At 38.4% G+C, this 24,672-nt stretch overlaps 3 long non-coding RNA genes across 4 annotated transcripts; 2 read left to right on the top strand and 1 right to left on the bottom strand.

Moving 5' to 3' along the window:
- The first annotated feature begins 1,382 nt into the window (after positions 1-1,382).
- Positions 1,383-18,589, top strand: LOC133712910 (uncharacterized). Its single transcript, XR_009847660.1, has 2 exons — positions 1,383-1,835; positions 17,731-18,589. It is a non-coding gene; the product is annotated as an uncharacterized LOC133712910 (long non-coding RNA).
- LOC133712871 (uncharacterized) lies at positions 10,271-14,737 on the bottom strand. Of its 2 annotated transcripts, none has more exons than XR_009847638.1 (5): positions 14,015-14,737; positions 13,833-13,911; positions 12,419-12,576; positions 10,726-10,878; positions 10,271-10,528 (listed from the first exon to the last, which is right to left on the bottom strand). It is a non-coding gene; the product is annotated as an uncharacterized LOC133712871 (long non-coding RNA). The 2 variants fall into 2 exon arrangements; XR_009847637.1 differs by having other exon boundaries at positions 10,278-10,528; positions 12,419-12,524; positions 14,015-14,735.
- A 3,709-nt stretch (positions 18,590-22,298) lies between the features above and the next one.
- Positions 22,299-24,444, top strand: LOC133711059 (uncharacterized). Its single transcript, XR_009847051.1, has 3 exons — positions 22,299-22,681; positions 23,142-23,242; positions 24,214-24,444. It is a non-coding gene; the product is annotated as an uncharacterized LOC133711059 (long non-coding RNA).
- Positions 24,445-24,672: the final 228 nt, after the last annotated feature.

Below are 24,672 nucleotides of genomic sequence, written 5' to 3'. Positions count from 1 at the left end.
TGATCATTTCATATTTTAGTTCATTGAAATTTGAAAGATAGTAAACTGGTATTGATGCTTGATCGGACCCAAAAGTTGTGACCATGAGATTCACTTAGAATAGTGGAAAATGAAACAAACGTGATCACTTCTACTGGATCTGCTTTCGACGATAAAGGCTTAAAGCCAGTACATGATTTCTGAATCTTTTGATCACTTGGACACCGTTGACCTTGAATCTTTGTGCTCACGGAACCGACTGATGATCAGAATCGATTCACTGATATTGAAACTGGTTCAGACTTGTTAATATGTTCAAACTTGTTGACGAAGATCAATATTCTAAAATGTATAGAGCTAAACCTGAATTTAGGAAAGTAACATTCTGGACTGTTCCATATCTAAGATTAAAATCATGAAATGTACCAGCATTGTAGGTACGTGGGTTTTAGATAATTTACAAGTGAGAATGCATCCTACCTTCTGCATTCATATCCTAATCGCATAAGTACTCTTGCCTGGTGTAGTTTATGTGTATATCAGAAAAGCTTTTCTTCTCTAAATATTACAGCTTGTGCTTTTTCGTATAAAATGCCATATTGATGTTTTATTGTTCTTAAACAATCTCATGCCCTTATTCATGTCCTAAAAGTTATTCAAACATAAATCTCGTTTCCCCTGGTTTATGTTTCAAAATGTTCTTCCAGCTCCTAATGATTTTGTTACTATTGTAGGCTGACATATATCGGGAAGAGAAAGATATTTTTTACCTGTACATTACGCTCCTAAGGTTTGCAAGGTAACAAAGAGCCAAAAAATCAAACTATAGAGTCAGCTAAGTTGAATTAGGGATAATATATAACAGTGTGGTGTTGTGTGGGTGTGTGCACATGTTTGGATCTGTAACATATGTTAACCAAAATAACCTGAACCTATGTATTATTCTTCTGCTTAAGTTTGGTCTCCGAGACAATACCGGATCATCAAGACCATATAAAGGCTGATCGAAGAGAAAGATCCTCTCAGAAGGAAGTGAAAAAGGTTATATTAATTTCATCACGTCTTTAATTTATAATAAAGGTTCATCTTTAAGCAGTTTCAGTCACTAATTTGATTTCAGTTTCGTGCTCTAGAAATTGTTGAATGCTCTTGCTGAGCTAGAGGAGTTAAAACCAGCAGTTAAACAGAAGATCAATGAGATAAACAGAGGAAATGCATATCAAAACAACGGGCATGATCACCAAACTGGGGAAAGTATACCTCGTAGATCTGATAAAAAGAAAGTTGAACGTGTTGGGACTTGTAGCTCCAGTATTGGTGGAGAGAATTTATCCCCACACCCAACACCAGAGTTTCCCTTTGGTCTCCGTGGTAACAAGAGATTAAAGAAAGGTGATATTAAAGCTCAGAAATGGGGATATATGGACTCAATGATATATGTTCATTGAACTAGGTTTAGCGAACTTTACATGGTTATTACAACTTAAACCCCTTAATTAAAGTGTCTGTTTTCATTTGTATTAATAGAGAAGTTTTATGCAAGTTGAACATGAAAAATCTGTTTTTGTTTCTAAAAGTAGATAAAATCCTATGTTGGAACCTCCACCTGAGTTTTTTGTAGTACATAGTATTGCGCCCCACCATGCTTTTTCAAGTGCATTTTTAATTTACTGATGCCCTTCTCAAGCCTCCTATCTGTAGTCTCTAGCAGGAAGAACATAGCTTTATGTTCCTTTTCATTGATATTTTTATTTAAACACAGTATGTATCTTTCGCAGAGACACAAATAAAAATTTTACTTGAAGAGGCACATGATTGGAAGCTTAATTATCACTCCATGCAAGCCAATACCACAGGTAAAACTCATCTACACAAATCTTATCATTCTCTATCAACTGTCTAGAGAAATTGCTAAACCTGCATGATAGTTAAATGTCACTTTTCATTTTAGTTTATTTTGTACTGTTATTTAATAAGCACTCTTTTCCTGATCTATAACTGTCATCAACACCAAGAAAGGCCTGAGAGTAGAAAATGTTGCAATTGAAACTCTGGAAGTCTTATCTTGCAGACTGAGACACAAATTACTAAATTGATTAGGTCCATTTACATATGCATTACATTTCAATTCTGCATGCCAATTAGGTTCTAAGTTGTGATAATCAATTAAAGAAAATCAAGATAATAAACATTTCATATCCCTATCCTATATATATCTTCAACATATTACCGTCTACATGTCAATAATGAAGTATCAACTTTGCGACTCAATTTACAAAATCCTTGCCTCTCTTTGGGCATAGGATCATTGGAAGTACAGTTAAGCTTCCTTTAATATGGTTTACTCCTTTTTCATGGACAGAAGCTTTATTGAAAAGGATTTATAGAGAAACCATATTAGGAAATTTGATTAGTTTTCTCATCAGCTTACTAAAAAGAGTTAAAACATCCTAGAAGAAAGGCTTTCTCTTCCTGCTGACAGATATGGAGACATTATTGTTTAATCTCCATATAATTAAGGAATACTAGTTTACTCTAAAGGCCTCTCTTTTGCCAGTGAGACGGTAAAGAAAACTATATATAGAACAGATTTTGGATGATAAATATCTAGAGGGTGGAGCTAATTTGTGCAATGAAGACATCAAATTTCAGCTATCTTATGAAAAGCTTTTCATTTACATTCCCAAAAATTGATTGCACGATGCAAACATTTATGACTCCTGAATCAGAAGTTCAGAACTATGCGCTAAAAGCGAGATATGAAAATGGAAAAGTGCTAATTTGTAGACTGGAGTCCTGACCTTTTTTTTTTTTTTTTGGTGGGGGACAAAACTAGACTGTAAAATACACTATTAAGTACTGCAGAGAATTTCTCAAAGTACTGAGCAGTCAAAGTTGCTGTAATAACCCCTTTTTTTTAAGTGGAGATTTCTTTTAATAGAAATGGTGCGGCATGTTCCGTGTTTTGAGCAACAAAGGGACGGCTGCATTGCTTTGCTTTGCTTCTTTTGTATATTGAATTAGAATTGGTGGAAGGGGTAGGCAGCACGCAGAAAAGAAAGAAAAAAAAAATAAACCTCTCTCTCTCTGCCGAAACTAGCAACCAAAACAGAGCATTCCTTCTCCAAGCTTGTTCTCGCTCCACAGGCCTTCGATCGACCCCAGACCACGTTCCACAGCTTCACCTTGATCTTTCGCAGCTGCAGGAGGCAGCCTTACGCCGCAGAACGGTCCGAAACGGCGGCGGAAGTCCGGTTAGTTTTAAGCCCGTTTTAGTTCCAAGCTCGATAACTCGTGCTTCCGGCCACCGATCCTTGCCAAACTGCATCCTCGTGCTTCCCTCAACCTCCTGAAGCCCCCAGAAGCAGCCTTGCATGGCGGCGCATCCCGTAGCAGCAACTACAAGTCAACCCAGCCAAGAACGAGACCGGAACTATCGATCCAAATATCTTGAGCTACAGGATGTCATTTTGAGTGATTCTTGAACCAGTGAGTTCTTATTGAGTTTCTTAACAACTCTTCAGAAGGAATCGAAGCCTTAAATTGAAGTTTTGACGTCGAAATCGAGCCTTGCCGGATTCTGCAAAATTCTGGAATTTTTCCGACCACCGAAGCTTTCGATCGGTATATCTCGAGCTACAGACCATATTTTTCTGTGATTCTTGAACCAGTGCGTTCTTCTTGAGTTTCTTAACAACTCTTCAGAAGGAATCGAAGCCTTAAATTGACGTTTTTACGTCTAATTGGAGCTCGCCGTTTTCTGCAGTTTCTCGCCGGATTCTGGAAATTTTCCAGTCACCTCGACTGTTCTAGGTAATTTCCGACCACTTCCTTTCGTTTTAAGACTTCATGCTAGTTATGAAAGTGGATCAGCTCGTCATTTGGAACAAGTTTGCAGTTGACGACTTTTGCATCGGAGGTGGTTGACCGTCGTTGACCGCCGCGTTGACCGCCCACTGACCGCCCCTTGTGGCGGCGCATTCGACCATTTTTTGAATTTTTATCATCTAGGCTATGTTCTACGCATCCATACGAGCGTTTTGATATATTACAAGGTTATGTTAGAAAAAGTTGATAAATAGTGGATTTACGTTTTTACGTTACTATTTAACGTTTTTACGTTTTATCTTAAGTTTACGATCTGCGAAGATCTGACCATCGGTTTTACTTCAAATTTAGATATGTTGATCGTATGACTGTCCCGATGACTTTGTGTGGTCACGGGCGAAGATCCGACCGTTGGATCTTCGTATAAATGTGAAATAGTGATTTGGAGGGCGATTCGTGAGAATCTGACCGTCGGATTATAGTATAAATTTGTGGAGATGTTTGTAAGGACGATTCAGGAAGATCCGACCGTTGGATCTTCGTGATAATCTTGGAGGATGATCCTAAGGGCAATCCGTGAGGATCTGACCGTTAGATCATCGCGTAATTTCGATCCGACCGTTGGATCATCATTAATTTAGAATCTGACCGTTGGATTGTTGTATATGTGTGGTTTATGAATGATTGCTAAGTTAAGATCGTATCTGACTAGGTGATTGACGGTTTAAGTTGGTGGACGATTGTGGATCGTATTTTGAGCTGTTAAGAAGACGCAGCTGGATTAGAGGTGAGTAAACCTCACATGGTTCATATTACGAACCGAATATAATTAATTGATTTTTTTTGTCGTAATTGTGTGGAAATTGTTTATGAAATAAAGATTTGTTTTGAAATAATATGAACTTGATCAACTACGGTTCATAGGGCTGCGGCTCACAGGTAAGAAAATGAATTTAAGTATAAAATGAATTTATATTTTTAATGCGTGTGAACTATAGTTGGTATTAATAGGCATTCCTGTGCGAATGTCTATGTATATATATTATTTACGTGAAATAATATGTATTGTTGGAGTTGTGAAATATTATGTATTGTTGGAGTTGTTTTGAGTTTATTGTTAAGAAACAATATATTGTGAGGGGTATTGAGTTTATTGTTGAGAAACAATATATTGAGAGAGATGTTGAGTTTTATTGTTGAGGAACAATAAATTGTTGTGATCTGTGGAGATCAATAGGTCACGGGGTGACCATGGCATACTATCAGCGACCCACGCTCTCGCGCCGGGTAGGTGGAACTGATAGTATTAAATCGTGAACCACGCTCTCGCGCCGGGTAGGTGGAAACGATCAGTTAGAGCTCTAGTCTGTCTGCCAATTGTTGAGTGGTGTTGTGAGGGAAATGTTGAGGTTACTTGAGACTGTGAGTGGTCATGTATGAGTGATGTTGAGGTTACTTGAGACTGTGAGGGGTCTTATGTGAGAAGTGTTGAGGATACTTGAGTCTTTTAAGAATGAGTTCTTAAAAGAGAGCCTCAAGAGTATCCTTCCTTTTATGGTGATTGTGTTGAGTTATATTAATTGTAAAGAAATAAATCAACAATTCTTTCTTGTTTACTCATACTGGCTGTAAAAAGCTTACCGGGTTTTGTGTTGTTGCAACTCCCGGTACACTATTCAAATTGTGTAGCGGGTAATCCTACAGGACAGGAGAACCAGGACGGTGATCGTGCGGTTAGAGCAATTGTTAGAGTTTTACAGCAATTGTACGTTGTGAGGTGTGTTATGCTCATTTGAGCTTTACAATATTGCTTGTGAGAGTGAATTGTAATAATGAACTCGAAGTTTCGAGATTTGGATTTTGTAATTGTAATTATTCATGTTTCGGATTTGAATTTATTATTCAAAATTCGGGGCGTGACAGTTTGGTATCAGAGCGTAAGGTACATATTTGGTGATAATCAATACTTCCCGAGTGATGGCCCGTCTGCAGCGGATCCCCATCATATACTCTTCGGTATTGGTATAATCATTGGGTATGTCTTAGTATGGGGTCTAGACAGCGTGTATGTCCGTAGGACGGTAGAGTTGCCTTCTAAGTTCGTATTAGAATAAGTTTAGTTTCCGCGAGTTGTGATCTTCGAGGAATGGAAACCTCCGGATTTAACTCTGATGAGTCAGTGAGGATTGTTTATGGAAATGAGTTTCCGTTTGTATGTAGAAGTGTTTGGTTGAAGGCATGGTGTGAACCTATGCTTGTATCTGATGTGGATACGAGTATTAATTGATAGAAAATTTGCCTTCTTAAGTTGGACATACAGATGCATTTGAATAGATTCTAGACTCATGTGGAGTTGTGAGTAGTGTTGCGGTTAGGGAAGAAATTATTGTGGTTAATTCTTCCATGTGCTTGTAAGTTGTTGAGCAGAGTTTGAGATGCGAGAACGGAGTTTGATCTCGTGTTTGAGTGATTGAGACGAACGACTATATATTTGAGTTCTCTCCGAGTACCTACAATCTTAAGGGCTATTTGAAGTGGGACTAGTGGTAGTTTTGGTATTTCTAAATTTAAATCGAGATCCGAGGAACATGTTTTGTATACGTGGTTGATATTGCGAGCATCATTTTTGATTGATATTTTGCGTTTCACAAAGACAACTGGATTGGAAATTCTCCGTTTGGACACCTTGGTCTGTTGACCTGACTATGACTTGTGGACATAGTTTTATTTAAGTGAAGGAAATTGATTTTGTGAACTAGTTTTCTTAAGTTTTGGATCGTAGTATGGAGTTGGACTGAAGTGAATTTGAGGTTGTTGTGTTTTAAGTTTAAGTAGGCGGGACACTTAAAGTTTTGAAATGGAATTTGATCTTGGTCGGTAATTAATGGGGAGATTTAGAGTCAACTCTCTGTAAATGTTATTAGATGAGGGTGTGTTTCTGTGGTGATGGATTTTAGGAGAAATGGTTAAGTGCAATTTTGGGTATTGATTGTAGTGACATTGTTGGGTATCCATAGTGGTTCAAGTGAATTACTATGCGATATGGAGTTTGATTCGGTTTCTAAATCGTAAATTCATAGGGTATGAATTGTGGTAAGTTTAATGGAGAAATTAATAGAGGAAATGGTTGAGATTTTATAAGATTTGTATGAGTAACTCTAAGGATGTGGGTTTTTCCTAGCTAACTCAGGATGTGTTTAGCTTTATTAAACCCTAATTCTAACGACAAAATTGTTGTGTTTGGTTTGACTCTAAGGATGCTAGCTAGACCTCTGTGCAACTTAATTGATTGTTTGTGATAAATCATTATGATTGATGTGTGCAGCAGAGTTGTCAATGGTTTTGAAAATAGTATTAGGTGACCAAGGTTGATCCTTGGTGTTGTTGTTGGTTTAACAAAAAGAAGAAACGACATGCATGCAATCTTATTGATTTTATATTACAAAAAGGAAAACGAGGACTATGCTATGCTAAGCCTAGTCAGCAGCTCCGGATGGATTGAGGCTGAGCTCAAGAGAAACGTTAGAGCCACTGTTGTAACCGCCTGAGCCACCAGAATAGTAACCAAATGCGCTACCTTCCTCAGAAGTAGTCTTCGGGTTACCAAAGACGTCCTCGCCGTGCACGGGGAACAGAGGAAGAGTTTCAACCTCCTGGTGATCTCCTCCTTGTTGTTGCAGGGATGTTTGTCCTCCTGTTGTGCCAAAAGAGTTGTACTGGTATTAGTGTTGAAGTGTGAGGAAGAATATGAAACAAAATTTAAATCAAGAAATCCTTCATTACCAGTAGAATCGGTGGAACCAAAATTGAGATTAATGGATCTACCATCATCAGTAGAACTAGTGGACCCAAAATTGATGTCAATGGATCCACCAGCTGGCCCAAAATTGATGTCGATGGATCCACCAGCACCAGTAGAACCAGTGGACCCAAAATTGAGATCAATGGATCCACCAGTACCAGGAGAACTAGTTCCCATGGGCACTTGAGCAGCCTGATTGCACCTCTTCATCTGCTTCTCTCGAGCCCTGACATTCTGGAACCAAAAATAAATGTTCTTGCCCTCAACCTGTCCATACTGTTGCAGCTGGAGACAGATCTCGTGAATATGCTCTGTAGTTGGGGTCTTAACTCCCTTGTCGTAGTAAAGATCCTTGAGGATCCTTATTTGATCTGGAGTAGGAACCCACCTGGCACGGCTTCGCCAGAAATCTGTGTTGGCACTACTCCCGGCTGCTTGGTTGTTTCCTCCATCCTCGATTTGTTGCTGGGTTTGTAGCTCCATCAGTTGCAGAGTTCGTGGTTCCATGGTGATGGGTTGAGGGGATGTGAAGATCGAAGAGTAAAGTTGTCGAGTGTTTGAAGGAGTTGTTGTTAAAGGGATTAAGGATGATGATGGTGGGTTAGAGATCTGAAAGTTCAGAGGAAAGATGGGATTGAATCAACTAGATGGGAGAGAAGATCAGAAGAGAAGGATTGAATCGAAGAAGAAATGTTTTGAGTTTTGAAAGAAGAGGAAAGCTGAAGAGTTGGGAGAGAGGGGCTGGAACTCAGGAGAGATTTTCATTCCTTTGGAGTGAACAGTTGCGCCCTCAGAATGCACCTATTTATAGAGCGAGGTGAGCAGATCTCCACCGTTGGATGGACGATTCCTGTGATTCATTCTACGCGTTGGATTAAAGTCGCCCTGAAACCCGGAAAAGTTGTTGGCGCGTGGAGAGCGTGTAAGGGGACCGAGAGAATCTCGAGGCGCTGTGGCAGACAGCTGTAGCCGAAAGCAGATTTGACTGCCGTAAATCACGGAAGGGATAAGCCGTGACACAAGTGGGCCGTACTTGGGCCTGTCTCGGATCAAGGCATCACTGTAGCTGTGGGTGGAGGCCTGATGGGCCGAGTTTCTGAAACAGTTTTGGATGTTTTGGGCCGAATTGTTGAAACAGTTGAAACAGTTGGTTTAAATAAAAGGATTGGTATGGATAATAACGTGAGCAGCCGTGCTCGAGTGGTTGAGTGTAAAGTACGTGTACAAGAGGTCTGAGGTTCGAATCTCGCCTCTCGTTTATTTTTATTATGTTCGTTTATGACATAATAAGTATAAAATTTGTACACATTATATTAAGCACAGCAGGTTAAGGTTTCGAACCTTGCCTCTCCCGTTATTTTATTTATGTCGCTTATGACATAATAAATATAACACGTGAGCATATATTAATGAAGGCAGCTCTTGCTTCAGTGGTTGGGAGCAAAACCTTCGTGTTCGAGGTCGGGAGTTCGAACCTTACCTCTTACAAATATTTTTTGATCTCGTATATGCTTGATATACAGACGTATATACGGTATGTACGGTATACATACGTATATACGGTCTGTACGGTATGCATACGTATATACAGTTGTACGGTATGCATACGTATATACGGTCTGTACGGTATGCATACGTATATACAGTTATACGGTATGCATACGTATATACGGTCTGTACGGTATGCATACATATATACGGTATGTACAATTTCATACCGTAGCCGAGCTGGAAGTTGGTGGGCCGATTGGTAGGCCCAAATAGTAAGCCCAAATAGTAAGCCCAATTGTTCGGCCCGATTGGTAAGCCCAAATGTTAAGCCCAATTGTTCGGCCCGAATGGTAGGCCCAAATGTTAAACCCAAATTGGTTCGGGCCGGTTCGAAATTTGGATGGTTCGGTTTCTTCGGCCCAAATGGCCAGCCCTAGTGCTTAGCCCAAGGATTGAGTAAGCCCAAGTCATCATCACTGGGTGACATAATTTATTGGCGTGCTTTTTGGAATGAATTGTTTTGAGTGATGCTAATTGAGTGGCGAAACGCTTTGTGGGAATGTTACTGTGCTTGTATGCCAGTACAGGGTGATGATCTATGAGATGATCTATGTGAAGATCTATGTGAGGATCCATGTGAGGATGTTGTGTGAGTTTACGTTTGTGATGAAAGGATTTAGTGGCCATAGGAATGTATTTTTATACAAAGGGCTGTGGCTTTGTAGATTACTACAGTTTTGGGAAAGATGGAGATTCGATGGTTAGGTTAACCGTAATCGAGAGCAATTAACTTGCCACTACAAAAAAAAATTCAATTGGCCACGGCGCAAGGCCGTCGCCAAAAGCCAAATTGCCGTCGCAAAAGACCAACGGCGACGGCAAAATTGCCGATGTCGTTGGTGGCGTCGCCATTGCTATTTGCGACGGCAATCACGCCGTCGCATGAATTTTAGCTACGGCATTTACGCCGTCGCATAGAGCAATGGCGACGCCACCAACAACATCGGCAATTTCACCGTCGCCTAGCCGTCGCCATTGACCTTTGGCGACGGCACTGTTGCCGTCGCAAAGTGCATATCATTGATAAAAAAAAACCTGGCATGCAATTTTGCATACCAGATTTTTATTTTTGGAGCAAAAGAAGCCAAATAATAAATTTTATATAAAATGCACCAAAACATGAATACCAGATTAAAATACATATATAGCTGATAAACCTCTTTGATCAATTGAACACCACTTGTCATCGATCAGAAAACAAAAGACAACAAGGAATGCTTTCTAAGTACTTGGCAAAACACAGTACAACACCTTCTCTAATATTAGTGATGATTTCTGCACATCTCCAATGAGAGATATTATTGATCGGTGCTGAAGAAGATTGACAACAGCAATTTTCTCCAGTTCTTCCACAACATGGTCAAGTTCCTGCCAAGGACGATGAAATATTTAATGAGTTATATATTTAAGAATTTTAATATACAGCAATATACAGGATTGACTACCATACTTCCCTTGCGTCAATATCCAGCAATATTATTGATTGGTGTTGAACGCGTACATATAAAGATTTAATTATGAAATCTTAAATGCATGTAGACAAAGGAAACTTCAAGAAAGCATACCAAGCAGCAACATAGAGCATGATATCATCCGCTTGCCTGCTGAATAAGCTATCTGCTCCAAAGTTTTGATGGGTCCAACCTCAAGCAAATGCTGACTTCACTAGTAGCAAAGACATCCACCCATATCCCCAAGTCTTCAAAAGTTGTAAGTACCTGCATGGGAAATAATATAGATATAAGCTACTGAGCTACTGAGAGGAAAAATCAATAAACCAGACCAATCATAATGCAGATTCCCATTTATAAACTTATTATATAGAAATGGAAGCATGCACAAGACTTATATAATACATATAAATATATAGAGAGAGACGTATATGAAAAGGCAGAGGACAGCAGGATAATTTAGCATTTCAAAGAGAGAAAAGTGATCAATAAGAAAGCTGTCAAAAAATGTGAAGTATCTCTGTTTTAGATTAGACTAGAAATTTTTCCCGTGCTTTGCTGCTGAGTTTGTTTTTGTAAATGAATTAGAACAACGAAATACAAAAGCAACATTGTTACATATTATTGAAGTAGTCAAACAGTGTTTATACATATTACATTTTAGTTAAAGCTTGTTCAACTGGAGCTGGTGCAAAAGTGCTAGAAGGGTTATAAGCTAATCTAGCAAAGGTTTCAAAAAATGCAGATGCAGAGAGGTGATAAGAGGAAGGAGTCCTAGAATACAATATGTACTATGATGTATTTTCAGTTGGTTATCAGTTAATAGATAGTTATTATTGACACTATAGAGACTGAATTCTTTTGAAATAAAACAAAAACCTGAACAGAACAATGATACTCAGGATGACATATAGGTATAGTGGTGAAATAGAGTGAGAATGATTGAAATAGGTTGAAGACTTAATCTTTTTCAAGTATAACAGATTCGATGTTGATGTATATTTTTGAAAGAAAAGTGGTTGAGAGGTTTGAATTACAATTGTAAAAGATGCAAAAAACAATGTGTTCTGATATAGTATTGTGGTAAGAATATATTACTCAACCATGGCAGTACCGATAGAACAAAGAGTCTCAATTTTTTGACTTATGATTATGCATTTCTAACAAACTGTCTAAATTTATATGTTCATGACGCAAATTATATAAATTAGCATATGTAGTACTACCATGATTACAATGTAAAAAAGTGAATTAAACAATATGTGCCTCTTATAACCAGTGAACTGTAAAGGCCATTTGCTATAAAGAACTTCAAATGTTTTTTGCTCTTTTAGAAACAGTAGAAACTAATTGCTTTGCTAAAGATGGTAGCAATGTTTAGACTGTTTTGTATACAATGTGTAAAGGCCAAACAAAACAACAATGAAATCTTAAAATTGATCGTATAACTACTGAAGTTCACTTAAATGCAAAGTTCCAGTCATCTTAAATGAAGATTAAGATTAAGTCGGAAGATGACTATAGTCAAAAGATTAACTGTACTCCAAAAAAAGCAGAATTTCATACCAATGAGAGAATACAAGGTTGAACATGTAGCTGTAAGCAACTTATATTGAGAAAGTACTTAACTTATAATGCAGAAAAGTATAAAACATAAATTAAAAATATAGCTTGGGATATATTGGTATAAGTCAATTATACCATTTTTCTTTCATAGGTGTGATAAATGGCAGAAAATGTAGTTAGAAATGTCAGAAAAATAAAACGGGATAGTATTTAGTGGTGATTATAGTTGTGTGATATTTACCTCTTGGCTTTTTTGTCTGGTTCAGAGATGAATAATTCTCTTCTACTTGTTTCGATGACTCTTTCCCTCTCAGAAGGAGGATGGTCTGGAGTTGCAGTTGTTGAATCTTTTTGTCAAAAAAGGTTTTTAATGTCAAAAGGTCAGTGTCTAGTCGTTCACTGAAGGTACAAAACATCAAATATTAAATCAAATATGGGATATTGATGAAACAGGGTTTAGAACATATATAAATGTTTGCAGACCAAACCAGTTGTTACAATTTATTAAATGACAACAAAGATGAATGAAACTAAAAAACCAAATAGAAGAGTTGTTGACTAAAGCTACAAAAGCCTAAATTTCACATCAAATCTGGGATATTGATCAGAAGGTTCAGAGCATACATAAATGTTTGCAGATCAAAATAAACACACAGAAAATGAACAAAATTTCAATATTACTTATTTTCTGATGATTTAAATTTATATCAATCAAATTCCAATTGAAAACTGCAACCTCAAGATTCGAAACTTCTAAAGCAAATCTGATATTGAAATGCTGTACATATAGTCCTTCTAGTTAGGTAATTCCAAAAGAGTAAACATAGCTGCAATACAAAGAATTCATAACATATACTAGGCTACTTTATGTTTATGGGTAAAGTACAAAAATTACAAATGCACATATTTCATGAAACAATTGAAACTAGACCTACCAGGATCAAGAAAACCTACAAAATTTCACCACAGAAACATCCATAAATTAATAGATGAGACTACATACACTGAAAAAACTGATTGCTATCTTCTAACAAACCCAACACCAACAAAACCACATCGAAATAACTGACAAAAAATCAATCTTTGAAACAGAAATCAACTAACTTCACCCCATAAACGATTTGGGATGCAAACAAAATAGACTACCATATTCCCAAAGAACTTAAAAACTCAATCTTTGACCAACAAAACCAGTTGGGATGCAAACATAACAGATTATCATATTCCCAAACAACTTAAAAACTCAATCTTTGACCAACTAAACATAAACTTCTAATCAAAAATCACAACTTTCAACTCAAAACACAACAACCTGAACTCATTCATCAAGTAAACAGATGGAACAACATACCCAGAAACGAACAGAAAGAACAAAGCCTTGACTTGGGTATTGACAATCAAATCAAACAAACAAACAAAGAGCCCTCTGTATATGAAGATCAACAAGTGAGAGAAAAACAGAGGAAGAAAGTTCGAGGAAAATGCGTTTAGGGCCGTCTAAGAAGATAGCCCCCTCTCTCTTTCTCGTGATTTAGTTTTAGTTTTATACAAATCAATGAATCCCCTAATTTTTCTTACTGTTACTGAACGAATGGGTTCTAAGTGGCAACAAACAATGATCCAAAGTAACAAAAGATGAGATTACAATGCCATACCTCATCAGTGTCGTCAAGGACAAAATGAAATGCTTTTAAAGGAGGGAATTGGTCCACCAGCCTTTGAAGTACCTAAAGCCTGCAGAAGAAGAGAAGAGAAGCAGAAGCAGAAGCAGATATAAACCACAAATACCATGTTATAATATCATGAATACCTTGGTTTATATAAACCACAGATATACCTAGTCCGGTCAGCGATTCCGGCCTTCCCGCTCACGTGATTCGTCGTCGCCGCGTCGATATTCACAGTCACCCAAACAAATCAGAAGTAAAAATAATAAAATCCAGTTGATCAGATGTAATCAGATCTCACCTTTTCCTTTCTTCTTCCCTCGATCTTTTGCTGGGTTTACATAGGAAGTTAATAGAAACATTCTGGTTGGTAGATCTACTGGTGAAGTGGCCGGATTTGATAGAAATATGGTGAAGAAATTCTGACCTTACCCAAGAAAGGCGCTTGCAGATTCAGCGGCGAACTGGTCAGATCGAGAGAGATGACAAACAAAGAGATGAAGGGGAAAATCTAAACAGAATGGAGCAGGAATGGGTCAGATCGAAATGCACACGAGAGAAGAAAGAGGGAGTAAGGGCTTTTTTTTATCGAAGAGAGGGGAAGTTCAAAGACTATTTTTCCTCTCGATAAAAAGAAATGTGACTTGGAACAGCAGCCTCCGTCACAAATTTAGAACCTAACGCGACGGCAGAGCTGATGCAGTCGCGAAATTTCAATTCCTTACGACGGCTATATTTTGCCGATGTAAAAGAAGATAGTTTGGCGACCCCCAGTGCGACGGCACATCGTCACCGTTGCAAACTCAATATATTGTTGCGACGGCAAAATTTTGCCGACGCAATAGAGCGGTCATTGGCGACGGCAAAGGTTTGCTGACGCAAACTTCCGAAGCCAAAACAATTCTTTTTTGTAGTGTGCGCTTAAATTTCGGGACGAAATTTCTTTAAGGGGGGTAGATTGTAATAACCCCTTTTTTTTAAGTGGAGATTTCTTTTAATAGAAATGGTGCGGCATGTTCCGTGTTTTGAGCAACAAAGGGATGGCTGCATTGCTTTGCTTTGCTTCTTTTGTATATTGAATTAGAATTGGTGGAAGGGGTAGGCAGCACGCAGAAAAGAAAGAAAAAAAAAATAAACCTCTCTCTCTCTGCCGAAACTAGCAACCAAAACAGAGCATTCCTTCTCCAAGCTTGTTCTCGCTCCACAGGCCTTCGATCGACCCCAGACCACGTTCCACAGCTTCACCTTGATCTTTCGCAGCTGCAGGAGGCAGCCTTACGCCGCAGAACGGTCCGAAACGGCGGCGGAAGTCCGGTTAGTTTTAAGCCCGTTTTAGTTCCAAGCTCGATAACTCGTGCTTCCGGCCACCGATCCTTGCCAAACTGCATCCTCGTGCTTCCCTCAACCTCCTGAAGCCCCCAGAAGCAGCCTTGCATGGCGGCGCATCCCGTAGCAGCAACTACAAGTCAACCCAGCCAAGAACGAGACCGGAACTATCGATCCAAATATCTTGAGCTACAGGACGTCGTTTTGAGTGATTCTTGAACCAGTGAGTTCTTATTGAGTTTCTTAACAACTCTTCAGAAGGAATCGAAGCCTTAAATTGAAGTTTTGACGTCGAAATCGAGCCTTGCCGGATTCTGCAAAATTCTGGAATTTTTCCGACCACCGAAGCTTTCGATCGGTATATCTCGAGCTACAGACCATATTTTTCTGTGATTCTTGAACCAGTGCGTTCTTCTTGAGTTTCTTAACAACTCTTCAGAAGGAATCGAAGCCTTAAATTGACGTTTTTACGTCGAATTGGAGCTCGCCGTTTTCTGCAGTTTCTCGCCGGATTCTGGAAATTTTCCAGTCACCTCGACTGTTCTAGGTAATTTCCGACCACTTCCTTTCGTTTTAAGACTTCATGCTAGTTATGAAAGTGGATCAGCTCGTCATTTGGAACAAGTTTGTAGTTGACGACTTTTGCATCGGAGGTGGTTGACCGTCGTTGACCGCCGCGTTGACCGCCCACTGACCGCCCCTTGTGGCGGCGCATTCGACCATTTTTTGAATTTTTATCATCTAGGCTATGTTCTACGCATCCATACGAGCGTTTTGATATATTACAAGGTTATGTTAGAAAAAGTTGATAAATAGTGGATTTACGTTTTTACGTTACTATTTAACGTTTTTACGTTTTATCTTAAGTTTACGATCTGCGAAGATCTGACCATCGGTTTTACTTCAAATTTAGATATGTTGATCGTATGACTGTCCCGATGACTTTGTGTGGTCACGGGCGAAGATCCGACCGTTGGATCTTCGTATAAATGTGAAATAGTGATTTGGAGGGCGATTCGTGAGAATCTGACCGTCGGATTATAGTATAAATTTGTGGAGATGTTTGTAAGGACGATTCAGGAAGATCTGACCGTTGGATCTTCGTGATAATCTTGGAGGATGATCCTAAGGGCAATCCGTGAGGATCTGACCGTTAGATCATCGCGTAATTTCGATCCGACCGTTGGATCATCATTAATTTAGAATCTGACAGTTGGATTGTTGTATATGTGTGGTTTATGAATGATTGCTAAGTTAAGATCGTATCTGACTAGGTGATTGACGGTTTAAGTTGGTGGACGATTGTGGATCGTATTTTGAGCTGTTAAGAAGACGCAGCTGGATTAGAGGTGAGTAAACCTCACATGGTTCATATTACGAACCGAATATAATTAATTGATTTTTTTTGTCGTAATTGTGTGGAAATTGTTTATGAAATAAAGATTTGTTTTGAAATAATATGAACTTGATCAACTACGGTTCATAGGGCTGCGGCTCACAGGTAAGAAAATGAATTTAAGTATAAAATGAATTTATATTTTTAATGCGTGTGAACTATAGTTGGTATTAATAGGCATTCCTGTGCGAATGTCTATGTATATATATTATTTACGTGAAATAATATGTATTGTTGGAGTTGTGAAATATTATGTATTGTTGGAGTTGTTTTGAGTTTATTGTTAAGAAACAATATATTGTGAGGGGTATTGAGTTTATTGTTGAGAAACAATATATTGAGAGAGATGTTGAGTTTTATTGTTGAGGAACAATAAATTGTTGTGATCTGTGGAGATCAATAGGTCACGGGGTGACCATGGCATACTATCAGCGACCCACGCTCTCGCGCCGGGTAGGTGGAACTGATAGTATTAAATCGTGAACCACGCTCTCGCGCCGGGTAGGTGGAAACGATCAGTTAGAGCTCTAGTCTGTCTGCCAATTGTTGAGTGGTGTTGTGAGGGAAATGTTGAGGTTACTTGAGACTGTGAGTGGTCATGTATGAGTGATGTTGAGGTTACTTGAGACTGTGAGGGGTCTTATGTGAGAAGTGTTGAGGATACTTGAGTCTTTTAAGAATGAGTTCTTAAAAGAGAGCCTCAAGAGTATCCTTCCTTTTATGGTGATTGTGTTGAGTTATATTAATTGTAAAGAAATAAATCAACAATTCTTTCTTGTTTACTCATATTGGCTGTAAAAAGCTTACCGGGTTTTGTGTTGTTGCAACTCCCGGTACACTATTCAAATTGTGTAGCGGGTAATCCTACAGGACAGGAGAACCAGGACGGTGATCGTGCGGTTAGAGCAATTGTTAGAGTTTTACAGCAATTGTACGTTATGAGGTGTGTTATGCTCATTTGAGCTTTACAATATTGCTTGTGAGAGTGAATTGTAATAATGAACTCGAAGTTTCGAGATTTGGATTTTGTAATTGTAATTATTCATGTTTCGGATTTGAATTTATTATTCAAAATTCGGGGCGTGACAGTTGCTTTAAGCATAAATATGATTTCCTTCTTAATTTCCTTCTGTACATGGAGCATTGAATGTGTAAATTTTTCAGGTGCGTCCTGCAATTAACCAGCCAACTGCACCACCAGTTGAAGAAGATTTAGAGCCGGTCAAGGCTATTGATGCCTCCATATATCCAGTCTGCTTTGTAGGAGAGGCCGCCCTTGTCTGATGCACTCCGAATCCGTGAAACAAATGCATCAAGTAGTTCGAGTACCTCCATGGATAGTGGAGACTTGTCACAGTGTGAAAGTGTCCCAGGAGGGGATTCAGATTCACATGCAGAGATCCATGTTTTTTTTTTTTTTTTGAAGAAAGTACGAATATTATTAGATACGATTAAAATCGTACATGAGGGCATCCAACACAAATTCTGGAGCATGAGTAAACCATTCAAGATCCATGTTATCTCTACCATTCAAACATCTACTACCTCAGATTCAATCCCATCAGCTCCACCAGTTTCTGATGATTGTCTAAATGATCCTTTTCAGTGTCGATCAACTGATTCCAGTCCTATCCAGGAAGGTGAAAATGCTTCTTCTTCATGTGTGATATGTATGGATGCTCCAGTTGAAGGAGCTTTTATCCCATGTGGGCATATGGCTGGATGCATGCGTTGTTTGAATGACATTAAAGATAAGAACTGGCATTGCCCTGTCTGCCGCGCTAAGGTCGATCAGGTCATAAAGCTCTATGTTGTATGATTCATTAGCATTGAACACCTTGAAGGTAGATTCTGTTTCTGTTAATAGATGAAGTTCTGTCCAACCTGAGTTTGTTGTACACATTATTACCTTTCACATTGCTTTGTTAAGTATTAGCACTTGGTTTTCACTTTTCAGTTTTTGATGGGTGTAAATTCTATATGTATTTACCCTTTTCTTTAAAATGTGTTTCTTATCAATGAATTCAGGTTATGAGATTTACCCTCTTTTATAATTTTCTCACATGAGTTGGGTTTGGTTTATGCTTAGAAGGGAATTACTCGGATATATCAACTCTTTGTATGAAAGTAACTTATGATACATAAGTGTGCATTACCCCTTGTACTCCACCTTGTTTATAAGAAGTTAATTTTGTGGCAAATGCATGACAGTTTTACTACTCTTCAATTAGCGGTCAATAATTCTTAATGCATCCCAAATATTACGTAGACATTAACTATGTCTATACTTTCATGTGTTTACATTCTAGGAAGATGAAAAGAAAAATTCATTGTTTCTGTCGCATCTTAAGTTACACATGAATGACACCATATGTTACACGCAACATTGCTAAGAGGTTCAGAAACACTTCTCTTTCAACGTTTAGAGTGTTATTTAAAAAGAAGTGTCGTAAAAAAAAAATGACAAAAAATCGATTAAACTAAGTCAAGAGATTAATCCCGAAGCATCGAAAATGTACCTACCCATTTGGTAAGAAAGTGGGGTTAGAATAAATTTGACACACACAGCGCTAAAAGATGCACAGCTCAACCCCACGCTTATGAAACGCCATCGTTTTGGTCCATTCCCGCTCTATAAATTGACATCCCCCTCCCTTTCCTCTCAAATTCAAATTTCAGATACTCACTCTCTCTCTCTACCCTCTCCATTTCTCTCTCTAAGATTTTCACTCTCCGGAAACAACCACACGTCGCCGTTTCGTCAACCTAAACCACAGCGAGCGAAGATGAAGTATGATGGGGAAAAGGTATCAAACACAGGCCTCCAACAATCACTCAACAGACACTAGCTAGAAATAAGGAGTAGCAAACTCATAAAATAGGGCAAATCCATGCCACAAATAAACTGATTTTATTCATCAACTATAAGCCATCTAACAACAATTACATTACCCATATTTATAGGGTTTACAATGCTTGGAGAATAAGTAGACTTAGCTAAAATGGAAAGCTAATTAAATGTAAATCCTAAATTAAATGTAAAACGATACCCTAAAAATATCTAAATAATGAAATACCAAATATTACGAATCTATAATTAAATAACCGAATAACGCATTTGATGTTGCCCCATATGCACCCGCATCAGGCTTCCCTGGTTGGAAAGAATTCGTCCTCGAATTTGAGACCTTGATTGGAGAAAATCCCGATAAAATCTTCTATTGCTTCAAATCTTTTGTTGAACCTTTAACTTGTAATTGAATCCGTCCTTTCCAAACAAATAGATATTTGGAATAAATGCTTAATCTTGACTCCATAAATTTTCTCTCCGACAAATTCGCAATCCCAAAATTTTTCTCACCATCTTTTATCTGAGTGACAAGATTAACTAATTATTTGGGAATATGCATAATGAATGCATTAACTCCAACAAAATCAACAAATTTATGCTCAATATCTTTCGTCTTCGTCATCACAATTTCTAGGAACAAAATCATTTTTCCTTTGGTCCTCCACACCACCATCACAAACTTCAGAATCTTCATAACAATCATACTTCAGTGGTTGATAGGAGCATAATTATGCGATATTAATAGCGTTAATCTCTATAATTTCTTTGTTAGTTTAGTGTATTTTCTCGTTATTTACGTTGTTTATTTGTTTTATAGGTATTTTGGAGCAAAGAAGGAGAAAAGAAGTAAAAGAGGGATTGAAAAGCAAAATCGGGAAATCTGTCTGTGCAGATCAGTTAACTTCGAAAGAGCACTGAGACCATCTCAGAAAGATCCAGAGGATGATCTTTATATTGATGGATAGCCTCGGATGTCTAGTTTCCGAATCTTTTTACGGCTCATCAATATCATTTTTCTAGAAGAAGTTATGGCCGATTTAGTACAAGAAGGTCAGGCTGCGCGTGAATCTGAGGTTGGACGGGAATTTATGTTTCGCGGCCCAAATCACACCGAGAAGCCCGAGGACGAGTTTGTGCTTCATATTTCAGCTTAATATAGACAAATGGCATGATGTGAATGGTTGGAATGAGTCATCAAGTTCAAGAGCCAATAGGAAAACTCCACCTAAGCACGTGAACCCTAATTCTTTTAGGTTTTGGATTTCCTAACCTTTAAGCATATAAAAGGAGATCAATCTGCAGCAGCTCTCGGTCTCTCTTCCTCCCCTTCTTTAGTTTGTTTTGTTTCTTCTATGTTTAACTAGTTTTTATTAGTTAGGGGACTGCTTGAAGCCCCTAGACATGAACTACAAGATGATTTGACCTTTGATGTTATTTTCTTTTAATCCAAGATGAGACTTTTGTTGACTACTTTTCCATTGATGAATGCTTGCTTGTATGCTTTGAGTGCACGCTTAGTATGCATGTTTGGATTCTAATGCTTTGATTGTTTGATGCCTGGATCAATAGTTGGATTCCTCAAACCTTCTAGAGAAGCAATTGTTAGTTTTCACTATCAAGTAAACTAAGTCCTAGGTTTAGCAAGGCACTAAGTTTATTGCGATGCCTAGTGATGTCTCAAACTCTTTTAGACCTTAATGATCTCTGCATGTTAAATCTAATAAGCGTACCTTTAGGTTGCATTGCTTGGGAATAGTCTAGGTGTAGAGCACTTCCTGCCTAGCGTACGAAGTAAGAAAGGGTAATAGGTTGTGTTCAAGCGTACCGAGCCAACCTGAGCATCTTCATCTAGATTAATTGAATTAGGATTGAACAAATTATCTTGTGTGTGATTGTCGGGGGTGGATGCATCTTCCCTAGCTATCTTTATCATATTGTTTTCAAACCATCTTAAAATCTGTTTTCGTTACTTTCTGTCCTCTATATTTTTGTAATTATTTTATATAGTAAACGATATCTGAATAATACCAAATTTTGTGTACAATACGCCCTGTGTGTCTAGTATATCTCTGTAAATTTTCGTAATTTTCTGAGTAGTTTAGATTAGGTTTTTAATTAGGTTTTCGACTGCTGTTCGCTAGGAACAGTGGTCACTTTTGTGACATTGTTTTGAGTAGTTATAACCTTAGTCCTCTGCGGGAAAGACCCTTGTTTACCCTTGCTACAATTGACAATCTTAAGTGTGAATAAGGAAAATCAATAGCTTTAAATTTAGCTATTAGTGGTATATCAAAACTCATGAAATTATTTTTTTCTTTTTCTAAAAATACTTCCTCAACAAATGGAAAATTAAAGATAGTGGACTTACAACCGGTATAGTTGAAAGTACTATGTCCCTCTTCATTTGACTCACACAGCGGAGCACAATTATGAATTGGGCCAACGCATATCTCCCCGTCGGAACCGTCACCATCTTGGTAGAAAGTTTCGATGCGATCAATACGTTGATGATAGGTGGTAATGTAATACCCCGAAAAATCCAAATTAAATTCTGTGGATTTTTAGAAATGATTTCACGATAGTGGGAGCGAGTATGAGGCTCGGAGGAATTGTGGAATTAGTTCGAACGATTAATTTTCGAAAAACGAACGTTATTTAGGGGGTCTCAAAAAGTGACTTTTTATACATTGGGAATTTGGGAAAACTTCCTTCATGAAAGTTGTAGAGGACATTAAACCGAGTGCGTGCATATGTGGTACGTAAAAATCGGAGTTCGTATGCGAAAGTTATAAGCGAAATATGAAAGTTACTGTTTTTGGTAGATTGGTATAAATTTGAAATGTTACTGTAGCCAGATAACTTTTCTTTCTTTTCTCTCTCCTTCCCCCGTGCTCTCTCAGTTTCTCTCTTCTGCAACTCTCTCTTTCTCTCTTCTGCAACCTCCTCTTTCACCCCCTCTAGACCACCAAATGGCGAGCTGCGAGCATCGATAGACTCGTCTCTTCCTCCTTATCACGCATGTGGGAGTTGTTTACGACGATTTGGCCGGAAATGTGGAGATCGAAGCCAACATTTTTACTGTAGCAAATTAGTCAACGCCGATTTCCGGCCACCTCCAGTCATAAACCCAGGTCCATTAGAAGCGCCTTAAGCCGCTCTTCATGCTCGCCAAGTCTCATAACCCAGATCGAAGCATGGAGGAAGAAAGCATAATTGGAAAATTTCACTGTACATCGGAGTGCTTAATTGTTCGGCTACTTCAAGGTATTTTCTGACTTTGTCACAGTTGAGAAAGTGATTGGAAATGTTGAGATGATGCTGTGGATGAAATTTGGTGGCCAGAGGAGGTGTTGGCCGCCACATGAACAGTGTTTGTCGCATGAATAGTGCGGTGTATGAGCAGTGATTATATTATGTTTTTTTTTTTTAGCTAGTTAAATCCTATAATTTTTGTAGAGGTTGAATATGTCAATTTAGTTGGAATTGGAGAAGTTTTCAATTGATTATGAATTTCTGGGAATTAGGGTTTCGATTATCGATTTACGAGAATCCGACCGTCGGATATCTCTTGGTTCTGACTTGGAACCTTTAAGATAACGAATTGGTATTAGATGTAAGATTTGGGTGGAATTTGAGAAGTAATGGAGATAGGGATTTTCGGGTTTCGTTTAGGTTCGTATTTATTTTATCGGATTGCCGTTTACGGAAATATAATTGTGTACAGGGCAATGTTGCGAGCTACGGCTAGATGAAGGAACTCGTTTTCGTGGTCGCCAACCAGTATTATTTATATTTGGCTTTTAGAAGACGCAGCGGGAATTAGAGGTGAGTAAACCTCACGTGGTTCATATTACGAACCGAATAAATTTAATTACCTTATTTTGTCGTAATTGCGTGAAAATATTTATGGAATAAATATTTGTTTTAAAATCATATGGACTTGATCAACTACGGTCCATGGGTAAGTAAAATGATTTTTACGATACAAATGAATTTCTCGGTTTTATTGCATGTGAACTATAGTTGGTATTAGTGATTATCCCTGAGCGGATAATTACGTATATATATATTTACGTGATTATATGTGAATGGTGTGACATTGAAGAGTGTGGAAATTGGGATGATTAAATTATTATGAATTGACATGTGACTTACCATATTTATATGTGATGAACATGATTGATGAGTTCTTGTTAATATTCATGATTTACATTGGAGGATGTATAAAGTTAGAGAATGTAAGGTTCTGAGGATGAGGTGTCCGAAGTTCGACGGTTAAGGATAACCGGAGTGTTTGTGTGCTGAGGACGGGGATGTCCAAGGTGCGACGGTTTATTATTAACCGAAGTTGTGTGCTGAGGACGGGGATGTCCAAAGCGCGACGGTTTATTATTAACCGAAGTATATGGTGCTGAGGACGGGGATGTCCAAAGCGCGACGGTTATAGTGTTAACCGAAGTATTTTTGCCGTTGCTTGACCCTAGGCCAAGGTGTCAGAGGTAACGAGGCAGTTAGAGCTCTAACGTGTTATTGGGATGGACCAGAGTGGTGTTATGTGGGTTGGGTGTTTGCAGGACCAGTGTGGTGTATTGTGATTTGAGGATTGTGAAAATGTATTCCTTGTGGTTTTCCATGAGTGGTTTGATGTCTCTTTGCAGACGTAATACTGTTGAATTTTACTTGAATTGTAATTTAATAAATCAACAGTTCTTTCTTGTTTACTCATACGAGCTTTGCAAAAAGCTTACCGGGTTTTGTGTTGTTGCAATTCCCGGTACACTATTCAAACGGTGTAGCGGGTAATCCTACAGGACAGGAGAATCAGGAAGGTGATCGAGCTGTGTAGAGTAGCTGCTTGTGATACTCTGATTTTATGTTGTGAGGTTCGTTATGCTCGTTTAGAGTTTTACAATTTTACTTTGTAAGAGGGAATTGTAATAATTAACTCGAAGTTTACCGATTTGGAAATTTTGTGTAAGTGGTGGAGTTGTTTCTGAGAAAAGAATTCAGAACGTTTATTTGTTTAAGTTGTTTAATTCATGTTTCGGATTTTGAATGTGTTATTCAAAATTTGGGGCGTGACAGTTTGGTATCAGAGCGTAAGGTACATATTTGGTGATAATCAGTACTCCCCGAGTGATGGCCCGTCTGCAGCGGATCCCCATCATATACTCTTCGGTACTGGTATAATCATTGGGTATGTCTTAGTATGGGGTCTAGACAGCGTGTATGTCTGTAGGACGGTAGAGTTGTCT

The sequence above is a fragment of the Rosa rugosa genome, chromosome 5 (genome assembly GCF_958449725.1).
Source record: "Rosa rugosa chromosome 5, drRosRugo1.1, whole genome shotgun sequence".
Lineage (NCBI taxonomy): Eukaryota > Viridiplantae > Streptophyta > Magnoliopsida > Rosales > Rosaceae > Rosa > Rosa rugosa.
The sequence above is the reverse complement of the archived record's forward strand: the minus strand, read 5'-3'. Positions and strand labels throughout refer to the sequence as shown.